We start from the raw sequence: 13,573 nt of genomic DNA, 5'->3' as shown, positions 1-13,573 counted from the left end.
TTATTTCTTTTCATCAAATGAATGTTTCTGCCCAGTTTCGAGCTGGGGACCTTTCGCGTGTGAGGCGAACGTGATAACCACTACACTACAGAAACCTTAGTGGTTGATACTTTAAAATAACACACCTTGTTGATGACTTTAGAGAAAAGAAGGGCCAAGGTATGTGCGTAAAACAACAATTGCGGACGCTCCGAAACCTGTGTGATCTTGTACACTAACAAGTTGTTTTACAAGATGTCTGAGAGGCTGAATGAAGGTGTTCAGGTCCCCCAGAAATTTGTATCATTCTCCAGCAATTAGATGAAGAACGCATTGGTAGATGGTGATACTACCATATGTGTTTGATGCTTGTAATTCTAGCCCAGTAAAGATTAGACCCACAGGATTACACCTTGGAACCAAATGTTGTATTTCCTCTTTGAGTCAAAGAATTTGGGGAAAGTGCTTGTGGAATAGACAGAGAAATGGATATTGTCATGGAATCTGTTGACCCTGTGCCACTCCAAGCAATTATGCACTGGTGACAGCATGAAGGTACAAGTTTGGCATTTGCACATGTGCTAGCTACCAGTGGAGAATGCCTTTGGCCAGTATGGGGATTGAACCCATGACCTTGGCGTTATTAGCACCACGCTCTAAACCATCTGAGCTAACTGGCCTTTCACAGCATGTTTGCTTGTCGTTAGAGACATGATCAGCAAATAAGTTCTGTTCCAAAAGCAACACTACAAAACTGTCATATCTCCAGACGTCTCCAATTTAAGAAGTAAACACATGCTTCTGCCCAGTTTAGAGCTGGGGACCTTTCGCGTGTTAAGCGAACGTGAGAACCACTACACTACAGAAACCTCTCATGTTGCTGGACTTACTTTTTGGATCAGGTAAGAGAATATGAGGAAGAAACATTGCGTGAAAGCCAAAATTTGGAGTTAAATTCTTTATCCATTTCAATTCAACATGAGGTTCCAATGATTTATCTTGGGAATGTGAGCCCGGTTCTATTGCCTTGAGATGAGAAAAGTCTTCCATATGCATGATTTGTAGCTTGAAATAAATGGACAATACTTTCTTCACTCAGTTTTGTATAAGCAATGTCAGACCACGGCATGTTGTGACTTGATTAGTGGAAGGTACATCATGAGCAAAGAAATGCTGTAGCGCTGTGTTTATTGTCTGGTCTCCAAATGGTTCTGCTTTATTTCTTTTCATCAAATGAATGTTTCTGCCCAGTTTCGAGCTGGGGACCTTTCGCGTGTGAGGCGAACGTGATAACCACTACACTACAGAAACCTTAGTGGTTGATACTTTAAAATAACACACCTTGTTGATGACTTTAGAGAAAAGAAGGGCCAAGGTATGTGCGTAAAACAACATTTGCGGACGCTCTGAAACCTGTGTGATCTTGTACACTAACAAGTTGTTTTACAAGATGTATGAGAGGCTGAATGAAGGTGTTCAGGTCCCCCAGAAATTTGTATCATTCTCCAGCAATTAGATGAAGAACGCATTGGTAGATGGTGATACTACCATATGTGTTTGATGCTTGTAATTCTAGCCCAGTAAAGATTAGACCCACAGGATTACACCTTGGAACCAAATGTTGTATTTCCTCTTTGAGTCAAAGAATTTGGGGAAAGTGCTTGTGGAATAGACAGAGAAATGGATATTGTCATGGAATCTGTTGACCCTGTGCCACTCCAAGCTTTTCAAAGCAATTATGCACTGGTGACAGCATGAAGGTACAAGTTTGGCATTTGCACATGTGCTAGCTACCAGTGGAGAATGCCTTTGGCCAGTATGGGGATTGAACCCATGACCTTGGCGTTATTAGCACCACGCTCTAAACCATCTGAGCTAACTGGCCTTTCACAGCATGTTTGCTTGTCGTTAGAGACATGATCAGCAAATAAGTTCTGTTCCAAAAGCAACACTACAAAACTGTCATATCTCCAGACGTCTCCAATTTAAGAAGTAAACACATGCTTCTGCCCAGTTTAGAGCTGGGGACCTTTCGCGTGTTAAGCGAACGTGAGAACCACTACACTACAGAAACCTCTCATGTTGCTGGACTTACTTTTTGGATCAGGTAAGAGAATATGAGGAAGAAACATTGCGTGAAAGCCAAAATTTGGAGTTAAATTCTTTATCCATTTCAATTCAACATGAGGTTCCAATGATTTATCTTGGGAATGTGAGCCCGGTTCTATTGCCTTGAGATGAGAAAAGTCTTCCATATGCATGATTTGTAGCTTGAAATAAATGGACAATACTTTCTTCACTCAGTTTTGTATAAGCAATGTAAGACCACGGCATGTTGTGACTTGATTAGTGGAAGGTACATCATGAGCAAAGAAATGCTGTAGCGCTGTGTTTATTGTCTGGTCTCCAAATGGTTCTGCTTTATTTCTTTTCATCAAATGAATGTTTCTGCCCAGTTTCGAGCTGGGGACCTTTCGCGTGTGAGGCGAACGTGATAACCACTACACTACAGAAACCTTATTGGTTCATACTTTAAAATAACACACCTTGTTGATGACTTTAGAGAAAAGAAGGGCCAAGGTATGTGCGTAAAACAACATTTGCGGACGCTCTGAAACCTGTGTGATCTTGTACACTAACAAGTTGTTTTACAAGATGTATGAGAGGCTGAATGAAGGTGTTCAGGTCCCCCAGAAATTTGTATCATTCTCCAGCAATTAGATGAAGAACGCATTGGTAGATGGTGATACTACCATATGTGTTTGATGCTTGTAATTCTAGCCCAGTAAAGATTAGACCCACAGGATTACACCTTGGAACCAAATGTTGTATTTCCTCTTTGAGTCAAAGAATTTGGGGAAAGTGCTTGTGGAATAGACAGAGAAATGGATATTGTCATGGAATCTGTTGACCCTGTGCCACTCCAAGCAATTATGCACTGGTGACAGCATGAAGGTACAAGTTTGGCACTAACAAGTTGTTTTACAAGATGTATGAGAGGCTGAATGAAGGTGTTCAGGTCCCCCAGAAATTTGTATCATTCTCCAGCAATTAGATGAAGAACGCATTGGTAGATGGTGATACTACCATATGTGTTTGATGCTTGTAATTCTAGCCCAGTAAAGATAAGACCCAAAGGATTACTCCTTGGAACCAAATGTTGTATTTCCTCTTTGAGTCAAAGAATTTGGGGAAAGTGCTTGTGGAATAGACAGAGAAATGGATATTGTCATGGAATCTGTTGACCCTGTGCCACTCCAAGCTTTTCAAAGCAATTATGCACTGGTGACAGCATGAAGGTACAAGTTTGGCATTTGCACATGTGCTAGCTACCAGTGGAGAATGGCTTTGGCCAGTATGGGGATTGAACCCACGACCTTGGCGTTATTAGCACCACGCTCTAAACCATCTGAGCTAACTGGCCTTTCACAGCATGTTTGCTTGTCGTTAGAGACATGATCAGCAAATAAGTTCTATTCCAAAAGCAACCCTACAAAACTGTCATATCTCCAGACGTCTCCAATTTAAGAAGTAAACAAATGCTTCTGCCCAGTTTAGAGCTGGGGACCTTTCGCGTGTTAAGCGAACGTGATAACCACTACACTACAGAAACCTTTCATGTTGCTGGACTTACTTTTTGGATCAGGTAAGAGAATATGAGGAAGAAACATTGCGTGAAAGCCAAAATTTGGAGTTAAATTCTTTATCCATTTCAATTCAACATGAGGTTCCAATGATTTATCTTGGGAATGTGAGCCCGGTTCTATTGCCTTGAGATGAGGAAAGTCTTCCATATGCATGATTTGTAGCTTGAAATAAATGGACAATACTTTCTTCACTCAGTTTTGTTTAAGCAATGTCAGACCACGGCATGTTGTGACTTGATTAGTGGAAGGTACATCATGATCAAAGAAATGCTGTAGCGCTGTGTTTATTGTCTGGTCTCCAAATGGTTTGTCTGTATTTCTTTTCATCAAATGAATGTTTCTGCCCAGTTTCGAGCTGGGGACCTTTCGCGTGTGAGGCGAACGTGATAACCACTACACTACAGAAACCTTAGTGGTTGATGCTTTAAAATAACACACCTTGTTGATGACTTTAGAGAAAAGAAGGGCCAAGGTATGTGCGTAAAACAACAATTGCGGACGCTCCGAAACCTGTGTGATCTTGTACACTAACAAGTTGTTTTACAAGATGTATAAGAGGCTGAATGAAGGTGTTCGGGTCCCCCAGAAATTTGTATCGTTCTCCAGCAATTAGATGAAGAACGCATTGGTAGATGGTGATACTACCATATGTGTTTGATGCTTGTAATTCTAGCCTAGTAAAGATAAGACCCACAGGATTACTCCTTGGAACCAAATGTTGTATTTCCTCTTTGAGTCTAAGAATTTGGGGAAAGTGCTTGTGGAATAGACAGAGAAATGGATATTGTCATGGAATCTGTTGACCCTGTGCCACTCCAAGCTTTTCAAAGCAATTATGCACTGGTGACAGCATGAAGGTACAAGTTTGGCATTTGCACATGTGCTAGCTACCAGTGGAGAATGCCTTTGGCCAGTATGGGGATTGAACCCATGACCTTGGCGTTATTAGCACCTCGCTCTAAACCATCTGAGCTAACTGGCCTTTCACAGCATGTTTGCTTGTCGTTAGAGACATGATCAGCAAATAAGTTCTGTTCCAAAAGCAACTTTAGGAAACTGTCATATCTCCAGACGTCTCCAATTTAAGAAGTAAACACATGTTTCTGCCCAGTTTCGAGCTGGGGACCTTGCGCGTGTTAGGCGAACGTGATAACCACTACACTACAGAAACCTTTCATTTTGCTGGACTCACTTTTTGGATCAGGTAAGAGAATATGAGGAAGAAACATTGCGTGAAAGCCAAAATTTGGAGTTAAATTCTTCATCCTTTTCAGTTCATCATGAGGATCCAATGCTTTTTCTTGGGAATGTGAGCCCGGTGCTATTGCCTTGAGATGAGGATTTTCTTCCATATGCATGATTTGTAGCTTGAAATAAATGGACAATACTTTCTTCACTCAGTTTTGAATAAGCAATGTCAGACCACGGCATGTTGTGACTTGATTAGTGGAAGGTATATCATGAGCAAAGATATGCTGTAGCGCTGTGTTTATTGTCTGGTCTCCAAATGGTTCGCTTTATTTCTTTTCATCAAATGAATGTTTCTGCCCAGTTTCGAGCTGGGGACCTTTCACGTGTGAGGCGAACGTGATAACCACTACACTACAGAAACCTTAGTGGTTGATACTTTAAAATAACACACCTTGTTGATGACTTTAGAGAAAAGAAGGGCCAAGGTATGTGCGTAAAACAACAATTGCGGACGCTCCGAAACCTGTGTGATCTTGTACACTAACAAGTTGTTTTACAAGATGTCTGAGAGGCTGAATGAAGGTGTTCAGGTCCCCCAGAAATTTGTATCATTCTCCAGCAATTAGATGAAGAACGCATTGGTAGATGGTGATACTACCATATGTGTTTGATGCTTGTAATTCTAGCCCAGTAAAGATGAGACCCACAGGATTACACCTTGGAACCAAATGTTGTATTTCCTCTTTGAGTCTAAGAACTTGGGGAAAGTGCTTGTGGAATAGACAGAGAAATGGATATTGTCATGGAATCTGTTGACCCTGTGCCACTCCAAGCTTTTAAGAGCAATTATGCACTGGTGACAGCATGAAGGTACAAGTTTGGCATTTGCACATGTGCTAGCTACCAGTGGAGAATGCCTTTGGCCAGTATGGGGATTGAACCCACGACCTTGGCGTTATTATCACCACGCTCTAAACCATCTGAGCTAACTGGCCTTTCACAGCATGTTTGCTTGTCGTTAGAGACATGATCAGCAAATAAGTTCTGTTCCAAAAGCAACCTACAAAACTGTCATATCTCCAGACGTCTCCAATTTAAGAAGTAAACAAATGCTTCTGCCCAGTTTAGAGCTGGGGACCTTTCGCGTGTTAAGCGAACGTGATAACCACTAGACTACAGAAACCTTTCATGTTGCTGGACTTACTTTTTGGATCAGGTAAGAGAATATGAGGAAGAAACATTGCGTGAAAGCCAAAATTTGGAGTTAAATTCTTTATCCATTTCAATTCAACATGAGGTTCCAATGATTTATCTTGGGAATGTGAGCCCGGTTCTATTGCCTTGAGATGAGGATTTTCTTCCATATGCATGATTTGTAGCTTGAAATAAATGGACAATACTTTCTTCACTCAGTTTTGAATAAGCAATGTCAGACCACGGCATGTTGTGACTTGATTAGTGGAAGGTATATCATGAGCAAAGAAATGCTGTAGCGCTGTGTTTATTGTCTGGTCTCCAAATGGTTCGGCTTTATTTCTTTTCATCAAATGAATGTTTCTGCCCAGTTTCGAGCTGGGGACCTTTCGCGTGTGAGGCGAACGTGATAACCACTACACTACAGAAACCTTAGTGGTTGATACTTTAAAATAACACACCTTGTTGATGACTTTAGAGAAAAGAAGGGCCAAGGTATGTGCGTAAAACAACAATTGCGGACGCTCCGAAACCTGTGTGATCTTGTACACTAACAAGTTGTTTTACAAGATGTCTGAGAGGCTGAATGAAGGTGTTCAGGTCCCCCAGAAATTTGTATCATTCTCCAGCAATTAGATGAAGAACGCATTGGTAGATGGTGATACTACCATATGTGTTTGATGCTTGTAATTCTAGCCCAGTAAAGATGAGACCCACAGGATTACACCTTGGAACCAAATGTTGTATTTCCTCTTTGAGTCTAAGAACTTGGGGAAAGTGCTTGTGGAATAGACAGAGAAATGGATATTGTCATGGAATCTGTTGACCCTGTGCCACTCCAAGCTTTTAAAGCAATTATGCACTGGTGACAGCATGAAGGTACAAGTTTGGCATTTGCACATGTGCTAGCTACCAGTGGAGAATGCCTTTGGCCAGTATGGGGATTGAACCCACGACCTTGGCGTTATTATCACCACGCTCTAAACCATCTGAGCTAACTGGCCTTTCACAGCATGTTTGCTTGTCGTTAGAGACATGATCAGCAAATAAGTTCTGTTCCAAAAGCAACCCTACAAAACTGTCATATCTCCAGACGTCTCCAATTTAAGAAGTAAACAAATGCTTCTGCCCAGTTTAGAGCTGGGGACCTTTCGCGTGTTAAGCGAACGTGATAACCACTAGACTACAGAAACCTTTCATTTCGCTGGACTCACTTTTTGGATCAGGTAAGAGAATATGAGGAAGAAACATTGCGTGAAAGCCAAAATTTGGAGTTAAATTCTTCATCCTTTTCAGTTCATCATGAGGATCCAATGCTTTTTCTTGGGAATGTGAGCCCGGTGCTATTGCCTTGAGATGAGGATTTTCTTCCATATGCATGATTTGTAGCTTGAAATAAATGGACAATACTTTCTTCACTCAGTTTTGAATAAGCAATGTCAGACCACGGCATGTTGTGACTTGATTAGTGGAAGGTATATCATGAGCAAAGAAATGCTGTAGCGCTGTGTTTATTGTCTGGTCTCCAAATGGTTCGGCTTTATTTCTTTTCATCAAATGAATGTTTCTGCCCAGTTTCGAGCTGGGGACCTTTCGCGTGTGAGGCGAACGTGATAACCACTACACTACAGAAACCTTAGTGGTTGATACTTTAAAATAACACACCTTGTTGATGACTTTAGAGAAAAGAAGGGCCAAGGTATGTGCGTAAAACAACAATTGCGGACGCTCCGAAATCTGTGTGATCTTGTACACTAACAAGTTGTTTTACAAGATGTCTGAGAGGCTGAATGAAGGTGTTCAGGTCCCCCAGAAATTTGTATCATTCTCCAGCAATTAGATGAAGAACGCATTGGTAGATGGTGATACTACCATATGTGTTTGATGCTTGTAATTCTAGCCCAGTAAAGATGAGACCCACAGGATTACACCTTGGAACCAAATGTTGTATTTCCTCTTTGAGTCTAAGAACTTGGGGAAAGTGCTTGTGGAATAGACAGAGAAATGGATATTGTCATGGAATCTGTTGACCCTGTGCCACTCCAAGCTTTTAAAGCAATTATGCACTGGTGACAGCATGAAGGTACAAGTTTGGCATTTGCACATGTGCTAGCTACCAGTGGAGAATGCATTTGGCCAGTATGGGGATTGAACCCACGACCTTGGCGTTATTATCACCACGCTCTAAACCATCTGAGCTAACTGGCCTTTCACAGCATGTTTGCTTGTCGTTAGAGACATGATCAGCAAATAAGTTCTGTTCCAAAAGCAACCCTACAAAACTGTCATATCTCCAGACGTCTCCAATTTAAGAAGTAAACAAATGCTTCTGCCCAGTTTAGAGCTGGGGACCTTTCGCGTGTTAAGCGAACGTGATAACCACTAGACTACAGAAACCTTTCATGTTGCTGGACTTACTTTTTGGATCAGGTAAGAGAATATGAGGAAGAAACATTGCGTGAAAGCCAAAATTTGGAGTTAAATTCTTTATCCATTTCAATTCAACATGAGGTTCCAATGATTTATCTTGGGAATGTGAGCCCGGTTCTATTGCCTTGAGATGAGGAAAGTCTTCCATATGCATGATTTGTAGCTTGAAATAAATGGACAATACTTTCTTCACTCAGTTTTGTTTAAGCAATGTCAGACCACGGCATGTTGTGACTTGATTAGTGGAAGGTACATCATGAGCAAAGAAATGCTGTAGCGCTGTGTTTATTGTCTGGTCTCCAAATGGTTTGTCTGTATTTCTTTTCATCAAATGAATGTTTCTGCCCAGTTTCGAGCTGGGGACCTTTCGCGTGTGAGGCGAACGTGATAACCACTACACTACAGAAACCTTAGTGGTTGATACTTTAAAATAACACACCTTGTTGATGACTTTAGAGAAAAGAAGGGCCAAGGTATGTGCGTAAAACAACAATTGCGGACGCTCCGAAACCTGTGTGATCTTGTACACTAACAAGTTGTTTTACAAGATGTCTGAGAGGCTGAATGAAGGTGTTCAGGTCCCCCAGAAATTTGTATCATTCTCCAGCAATTAGATGAAGAACGCATTGGTAGATGGTGATACTACCATATGTGTTTGATGCTTGTAATTCTAGCCCAGTAAAGATGAGACCCACAGGATTACACCTTGGAACCAAATGTTGTATTTCCTCTTTGAGTCTAAGAATTTGGGGAAAGTGCTTGTGGAATAGACAGAGAAATGGATATTGTCATGGAATCTGTTGACCCTGTGCCACTCCAAGCTTTTTAAAGCAATTATGCACTGGTGACAGCATGAAGGTACAAGTTTGGCATTTGCACATGTGCTAGCTACCAGTGGAGAATGCCTTTGGCCAGTATGGGGATTGAACCCATGACCTTGGCGTTATTAGCACCTCGCTCTAAACCATCTGAGCTAACTGGCCTTTCACAGCATGTTTGCTTGTCGTTAGAGACATGATCAGCAAATAAGTTCTGTTCCAAAAGCAACTTTAGGAAACTGTCATATCTCCAGACGTCTCCAATTTAAGAAGTAAACACATGTTTATGCACAGTTTCGAGCTGGGGACCTTTCGCGTGTTAGGCGAACGTGATAACCACTACACTACAGAAACCTTTCATTTCGCTGGACTCACTTTTTGGATCAGGTAAGAGAATATGAGGAAGAAACATTGCGTGAAAGCCAAAATTTGGAGTTAAATTCTTCATCCTTTTCAGTTCATCATGAGGATCCAATGCTTTTTCTTGGGAATGTGAGCCCGGTGCTATTGCCTTGAGATGAGGATTTTCTTCCATATGCATGATTTGTAGCTTGAAATAAATGGACAATACTTTCTTCACTCAGTTTTGAATAAGCAATGTCAGACCACGGCATGTTGTGACTTGATAAGTGGAAGGTATATCATGAGCAAAGAAATGCTGTAGCGCTGTGTTTATTGTCTGGTCTCCAAATGGTTCGGCTTTATTTCTTTTCATCAAATGAATGTTTCTGCCCAGTTTCGAGCTGGGGACCTTTCGCGTGTGAGGCGAACGTGATAACCACTACACTACAGAAACCTTAGTGGTTGATACTTTAAAATAACACACCTTGTTGATGACTTTAGAGAAAAGAAGGGCCAAGGTATGTGCGTAAAACAACAATTGCGGACGCTCCGAAACCTGTGTGATCTTGTACACTAACAAGTTGTTTTACAAGATGTCTGAGAGGCTGAATGAAGGTGTTCAGGTCCCCCAGAAATTTGTATCATTCTCCAGCAATTAGATGAAGAACGCATTGGTAGATGGTGATACTACCATATGTGTTTGATGCTTGTAATTCTAGCCCAGTAAAGATGAGACCCACAGGATTACACCTTGGAACCAAATGTTGTATTTCCTCTTTGAGTCTAAGAACTTGGGGAAAGTGCTTGTGGAATAGACAGAGAAATGGATATTGTCATGGAATCTGTTGACCCTGTGCCACTCCAAGCTTTTTAAAGCAATTATGCACTGGTGACAGCATGAAGGTACAAGTTTGGCATTTGCACATGTGCTAGCTACCAGTGGAGAATGCATTTGGCCAGTATGGGGATTGAACCCACGACCTTGGCGTTATTATCACCACGCTCTAAACCATCTGAGCTAACTGGCCTTTCACAGCATGTTTGCTTGTCGTTAGAGACATGATCAGCAAATAAGTTCTGTTCCAAAAGCAACCCTACAAAACTGTCATATCTCCAGACGTCTCCAATTTAAGAAGTAAACAAATGCTTCTGCCCAGTTTAGAGCTGGGGACCTTTCGCGTGTTAAGCGAACGTGATAACCACTAGACTACAGAAACCTTTCATGTTGCTGGACTTACTTTTTGGATCAGGTAAGAGAATATGAGGAAGAAACATTGCGTGAAAGCCAAAATTTGGAGTTAAATTCTTTATCCATTTCAATTCAACATGAGGTTCCAATGATTTATCTTGGGAATGTGAGCCCGGTTCTATTGCCTTGAGATGAGGAAAGTCTTCCATATGCATGATATGTAGCTTGAAATAAATGGACAATACTTTCTTCACTCAGTTTTGTTTAAGCAATGTCAGACCACGGCATGTTGTGACTTGATTAGTGGAAGGTACATCATGAGCAAAGAAATGCTGTAGCGCTGTGTTTATTGTCTGGTCTCCAAATGGTTCGTCTTTTTTTCTTTTCATCAAATGAATGTTTCTGCCCAGTTTCGAGCTGGGGACCTTTCGCGTGTGAGGCGAACGTGATAACCACTACACCACGGAAACCTTAGTGGTTGATACTTTAAAATAACACACCTTGTTGATGACTTTAGAGAAAAGAAGGGCCAGATCCGACGACGTGATGCTGTAGTATCGCGAGACCCAGCGAGACGAGTGTGGTGAGTCGACTCGGCGGCGCGTAAGCATTTGAACAAACATTTTCGATCTTGTTTTCATTTTTTCCGCCATATTAAAATATTTCCGGCAAATTAACATAACCTGTTAAGAGTATTAAGCTTCTGTCAGCCTGGAGGACCTGGAGAAATACATCGACGAGTGCTACAATACCTGCGTCATGGTGAAACCCAAAACCGCCACCACCACCCCCTCCTCCAAGCGTGGACGGCCTGAGGACTCTCCCGGGGCTGTGTCCTCTCCAGGCAGCGGCGTGAGCGATATCCTGGACTCGATTGATAAAAAGCTCTCCAGCTTTGATTGCCGCCTCAACTTGCTGGAGATCCTCCATAGAGAATTTCAAGGTCTGCGGGAGTCTCTGGAATTCAGCCAGCAGCAGGTGCGGGAGCTCGCAGAGGAGAACAAGGCCCTCAGAGAGACCGTCAAGACTCTGAGCAGCGACACCGCTCGTCTCTCCGAGGAGAACCGATCAATCAAGGAAACCCTCCTGGATCTTCAGTCAAGGAGCATGAGGGACAATCTAGTAATCTCCGGGGTTCCAGAGGAGGCAGGAGAAGTCCCCGAGGCCATGGTGAGGTCCTTTTTGGAAGACCATCTGAAGATCCCCAAGGAGGAAGTCCAGAAGATCTCCTTCCACAGGGTTCACCGGCTCGGAGGGAAAAGGCCGGACAATCAGCGTCCCCGTCCTATTGTTGCTAAATTTGAACATTATAAACAAAAGGAGCAGGTAAAAAGCAGAGGACGCGAGCTGAAAGGCACACATTACAGCGTGAATGATCAGTTTCCAGGCGAGATCCTCCGCCGGCGGAAAATCCTCTTCCCGCTGAGGAGGAAGCACCTGTCTGCTGGAGCACGCGCGGTGGTTGCCGTTGATAAACTTTTTGTGAATGGCAAGCTGTTCCGGGACCCAGAGGTAACACCCTGGCTGTGCTGAAGGCTTTCAGAGGTGCACTGACATCTGCGACGCCCAGAAGAAACCCGCAAACTTATTTAATTGAATAGGAAATAATCGGATCATCAATAATCCACACCTCTCAGGAAAAGTGTTTTTTCTTTCTCTCACATTCATGTTTCTGTTGTTGTTTCGCTGTTTTTGTTTTTTGTTCTTTTTCTTTCCCTCTCTCTTTTCTCTTGTCCCCCCCCCTTCCCATGTCCTCATATGTGAATCAGGTAAAGTCAACGCAACCACGGTGAGTATTTATTTATGCACGGAACGGGCGCGCGCGCATACTAGCGCGCATAAGAGCATGCACACGCAATCCCGCACACACACGTTGACAAACTGCAAAAACCTCACTTAGGCTCACACAGGACGCACGTAACATGCAGCTCACAGCCAAGACATGTCCACCTCCTACGCACAGCGCTTGTCAGTGTAGCAGGTACGCACAGCGGGCACGCGCACACGGACGGGCACACGCACTATTTAGCCTTGCACTCTCCCGGTTAGAACAGCTATGAACAGTCTTAACATCGTTAGCTGGAATGTGCGTGGACTTGGCGCTGGGCCAAAGAGATTGAAAGTGTTAAATCACCTGAATGATCTTAAAGCAGATATAGCTCTGCTGCAGGAGACCCATTTATCTTTATCAGCTGGTAATCTCCTGTGCTGTTCCCAGTATCCAGTTATGTATTCTGCCAGTTTCAACTCCAAACAAAGAGGGGTTGCAGTTTTGATTAAGAAAAATGTTACATTTACTCATAAGGACACAGTAACTGACCCAGAAGGCAGATTTGTAATCATTAATATATCCATTCAGAATAAAGACCTTTGCATCGCCAGCATCTATGGTCCGAATGTTGACGACTCTTCCTTCTTTCACAGATTCTTCACCTCACTCTCAGCTCACTCTGACTCCACAATCATTATAGGAGGAGACGTCAACCTTGTTATGGACCCTGAACTTGACAGACTCAGCACAGCAGCAAACCAGCGTACATGGCAGTCTGCAAGTATTCTAAAGCAGTACATGAATGATCTGGGTCTCTGCGACGCTTGGCGCTCATGTCATCCAAACACTAAGGGGTTCACCTTTTTCTCTCCAGTTCATCATTCACACTCTCGTTTAGATTATTTATTAGTCAGTAACTCCCTTTTGAAAGAAATTAAAAGTTCCAACATTCATCCAATTATTATCAGTGACCATGCACCAGTTTCTGTTACTATTTCAAGGGAAGTACCCA

The 13,573-nt window shown here is 42.5% G+C and overlaps 26 non-coding genes across 26 annotated transcripts; all 26 read right to left on the bottom strand.

The window, feature by feature from the left end:
• Positions 1 to 22: 22 nt before the first annotated feature.
• On the bottom strand, positions 23 to 95 carry trnav-cac. The gene has a single exon. It is a non-coding gene; the product is annotated as a tRNA-Val (tRNA).
• Positions 96 to 584: 489 nt separating this feature from the next.
• trnai-aau lies at positions 585 to 659 on the bottom strand. Its single transcript has one exon. It is a non-coding gene; the product is annotated as a tRNA-Ile (tRNA).
• A 558-nt stretch (positions 660 to 1,217) lies between these two features.
• trnav-cac lies at positions 1,218 to 1,290 on the bottom strand. The gene has a single exon. It is a non-coding gene; the product is annotated as a tRNA-Val (tRNA).
• Positions 1,291 to 1,789: 499 nt separating this feature from the next.
• On the bottom strand, positions 1,790 to 1,864 carry trnai-aau. Its single transcript has one exon. It is a non-coding gene; the product is annotated as a tRNA-Ile (tRNA).
• A 558-nt stretch (positions 1,865 to 2,422) lies between these two features.
• Positions 2,423 to 2,495, bottom strand: trnav-cac. Its single transcript has one exon. It is a non-coding gene; the product is annotated as a tRNA-Val (tRNA).
• Positions 2,496 to 3,328: 833 nt separating this feature from the next.
• Positions 3,329 to 3,403, bottom strand: trnai-aau. The gene has a single exon. It is a non-coding gene; the product is annotated as a tRNA-Ile (tRNA).
• Positions 3,404 to 3,519: 116 nt separating this feature from the next.
• trnav-aac lies at positions 3,520 to 3,592 on the bottom strand. The gene has a single exon. It is a non-coding gene; the product is annotated as a tRNA-Val (tRNA).
• Positions 3,593 to 3,961: 369 nt separating this feature from the next.
• Positions 3,962 to 4,034, bottom strand: trnav-cac. Its single transcript has one exon. It is a non-coding gene; the product is annotated as a tRNA-Val (tRNA).
• Positions 4,035 to 4,533: 499 nt separating this feature from the next.
• On the bottom strand, positions 4,534 to 4,608 carry trnai-aau. Its single transcript has one exon. It is a non-coding gene; the product is annotated as a tRNA-Ile (tRNA).
• A 116-nt stretch (positions 4,609 to 4,724) lies between these two features.
• On the bottom strand, positions 4,725 to 4,797 carry trnav-aac. The gene has a single exon. It is a non-coding gene; the product is annotated as a tRNA-Val (tRNA).
• A 368-nt stretch (positions 4,798 to 5,165) lies between these two features.
• Positions 5,166 to 5,238, bottom strand: trnav-cac. The gene has a single exon. It is a non-coding gene; the product is annotated as a tRNA-Val (tRNA).
• Positions 5,239 to 5,737: 499 nt separating this feature from the next.
• On the bottom strand, positions 5,738 to 5,812 carry trnai-aau. The gene has a single exon. It is a non-coding gene; the product is annotated as a tRNA-Ile (tRNA).
• A 115-nt stretch (positions 5,813 to 5,927) lies between these two features.
• trnav-aac lies at positions 5,928 to 6,000 on the bottom strand. The gene has a single exon. It is a non-coding gene; the product is annotated as a tRNA-Val (tRNA).
• Positions 6,001 to 6,369: 369 nt separating this feature from the next.
• trnav-cac lies at positions 6,370 to 6,442 on the bottom strand. The gene has a single exon. It is a non-coding gene; the product is annotated as a tRNA-Val (tRNA).
• A 498-nt stretch (positions 6,443 to 6,940) lies between these two features.
• trnai-aau lies at positions 6,941 to 7,015 on the bottom strand. Its single transcript has one exon. It is a non-coding gene; the product is annotated as a tRNA-Ile (tRNA).
• A 116-nt stretch (positions 7,016 to 7,131) lies between these two features.
• On the bottom strand, positions 7,132 to 7,204 carry trnav-aac. Its single transcript has one exon. It is a non-coding gene; the product is annotated as a tRNA-Val (tRNA).
• A 369-nt stretch (positions 7,205 to 7,573) lies between these two features.
• trnav-cac lies at positions 7,574 to 7,646 on the bottom strand. Its single transcript has one exon. It is a non-coding gene; the product is annotated as a tRNA-Val (tRNA).
• A 498-nt stretch (positions 7,647 to 8,144) lies between these two features.
• Positions 8,145 to 8,219, bottom strand: trnai-aau. Its single transcript has one exon. It is a non-coding gene; the product is annotated as a tRNA-Ile (tRNA).
• Positions 8,220 to 8,335: 116 nt separating this feature from the next.
• trnav-aac lies at positions 8,336 to 8,408 on the bottom strand. The gene has a single exon. It is a non-coding gene; the product is annotated as a tRNA-Val (tRNA).
• Positions 8,409 to 8,777: 369 nt separating this feature from the next.
• On the bottom strand, positions 8,778 to 8,850 carry trnav-cac. Its single transcript has one exon. It is a non-coding gene; the product is annotated as a tRNA-Val (tRNA).
• A 499-nt stretch (positions 8,851 to 9,349) lies between these two features.
• On the bottom strand, positions 9,350 to 9,424 carry trnai-aau. Its single transcript has one exon. It is a non-coding gene; the product is annotated as a tRNA-Ile (tRNA).
• A 116-nt stretch (positions 9,425 to 9,540) lies between these two features.
• On the bottom strand, positions 9,541 to 9,613 carry trnav-aac. The gene has a single exon. It is a non-coding gene; the product is annotated as a tRNA-Val (tRNA).
• Positions 9,614 to 9,982: 369 nt separating this feature from the next.
• Positions 9,983 to 10,055, bottom strand: trnav-cac. The gene has a single exon. It is a non-coding gene; the product is annotated as a tRNA-Val (tRNA).
• A 499-nt stretch (positions 10,056 to 10,554) lies between these two features.
• trnai-aau lies at positions 10,555 to 10,629 on the bottom strand. Its single transcript has one exon. It is a non-coding gene; the product is annotated as a tRNA-Ile (tRNA).
• Positions 10,630 to 10,745: 116 nt separating this feature from the next.
• On the bottom strand, positions 10,746 to 10,818 carry trnav-aac. The gene has a single exon. It is a non-coding gene; the product is annotated as a tRNA-Val (tRNA).
• A 369-nt stretch (positions 10,819 to 11,187) lies between these two features.
• trnav-cac lies at positions 11,188 to 11,260 on the bottom strand. The gene has a single exon. It is a non-coding gene; the product is annotated as a tRNA-Val (tRNA).
• Positions 11,261 to 13,573: the final 2,313 nt, after the last annotated feature.

This window comes from Oryzias latipes, chromosome 13 (assembly GCF_002234675.1).
Source record: "Oryzias latipes chromosome 13, ASM223467v1".
Taxonomy (NCBI): Eukaryota; Metazoa; Chordata; class Actinopteri; order Beloniformes; family Adrianichthyidae; genus Oryzias; species Oryzias latipes.
Note: the sequence above shows the minus strand (reverse complement) of the source record. Positions and strands in the feature narration are given on the sequence as shown.